The following is a 1,673-nucleotide window of genomic DNA, read 5'->3' on the forward strand; positions in this document are numbered from 1 at the left end:
ATGCTTAGCAAAAAATGGTCCAGCCTCGCACAGGTAACAATTTAACAAAGACATTAGTTTCAAAGGCGTTAGAGTAGTAAAGATGTAAGTTACAGAAGCTGTGTAGAGTATATTGGCAGAGCAAAATATGTTTTTGATACAGCGTAGACATTAACTGAAAGGTCGAAAACAAGAGTAAAATTATCTAAAATAAATACGAATACGGTATTATATTGAATGGCTAAGATTATAGGAGCAAATATTATATGTAAATAATGAAAGTCCATTAAACAAAACCGACATTGCACATGAACATTAGATAACCGACACTGTGTACAGTACGGGATCACAATTAAACTTGTTTTTGCTTTTTCAGTTGCCGTTAGAGTGATGAACCTGGCGGTGGATATGTACAAGGGATCTAAAGTTAAATTCTGTATTATTTATAATACATGATGTATTATTATGATAAGCCTGTAAAGTAAGATATATTTTTTGTTACAGTGACAAAAATAAGTTTCAAGTTAGGATTCTGTCTGTCGTGTATTCAAAGAAATATGTAGACTATTTGTAATATTCATCCTTAACTCCACAGATATCAATGCCGGACACCGGTTCAAATCCTTGTCCGTCCATCCAGATTTAGGTTTTCCATGGTTTCCGTAAATCCACTAAGGCGATTCCTTTTAAAGTAAACATTCTAGTTCATTACCCAATCTTACGTTATCCTCTAATAGCCTCGACGACTAGATTCTTGCGACTCTTCTGTAAGACAGAGGCAATTACGTAGCACACGACATCCTACGGCGAACAGGAAGCGACAGTATTGCACACACAGGCTGTACGTTATTTGGTTGCAAGTTAAACGGTTAATTTCGTATCTCAAGCGCCGTTTTCTTGTTAATTCACAATCTGACATGTATTAGGCTGTGGTTAACAGTTTACTTGTTCCGTATTCGTATTAAGAAGATGGCACCGCGATGATGGCGCACTGAGTGGTGGACAGAGAGAACTATAGAAGCGCGTGTAATCAGCTGTTCTACACAATGTGCGCAATTTTCGCAAATCGAGTAAGGCTGCATGTATACTGTTCTGATCGCAACCCGAAATGTAAATAATGACACTGGTGCAGCATTAATCTTTCTAAAATGGGACCAAGAAGTCTATAATTTGCAGCGAAAGCAATGCTATTTCTTTAAAAAAAAGTTTTGTATTAGGCACGAGTGTACAAAGAGGAGGAAGGACAAGCCAAGATAAAAAGAATGTTTCCGCCCGGGATCGAACCGGGGACCTTCCGCGTGTTAGGCGGATGTGATAACCACTACACCACGGAAACATTTAAGTATTTGCAGCTTTGTAATGGTGTTATTACTGACGCTAATACCGGCATTGCTTGTGCAAACAATAATTTCATTGATAATTACTTTGTGAATCATATTTAAACTCAGTTCTAACTTTCTTTTCCTGAGTTTGACCGTATATTATTATGGAGGAAAATTATAATGAATTTCCTGCAACATACGTGTATATTAAGAAACTAAAATCGTATGGATGGAATTCGTAGAAACTAACAAGGCATCGAAACTGTCATATGTGGTTTGTACAAACGTAAACAGCTACAAAGCCCCGCCCGCATCTTGTTATGTAACAGCCGAACAAGGCCTTACGTGCAATGTATTTTCGGTGTCAAATCT

General features: G+C 37.5%; 1 non-coding gene across 1 annotated transcript; it reads right to left on the bottom strand.

Moving 5' to 3' along the window:
* Window positions 1–1,242: 1,242 nt before the first annotated feature.
* Window positions 1,243–1,315, bottom strand: Trnav-aac (transfer RNA valine (anticodon AAC)). Its single transcript has one exon. It is a non-coding gene; the product is annotated as a tRNA-Val (tRNA).
* Window positions 1,316–1,673: the final 358 nt, after the last annotated feature.

Source organism: Schistocerca gregaria, chromosome 2 (genome assembly GCF_023897955.1).
Source record: "Schistocerca gregaria isolate iqSchGreg1 chromosome 2, iqSchGreg1.2, whole genome shotgun sequence".
Classification (NCBI taxonomy): domain Eukaryota; kingdom Metazoa; phylum Arthropoda; class Insecta; order Orthoptera; family Acrididae; genus Schistocerca; species Schistocerca gregaria.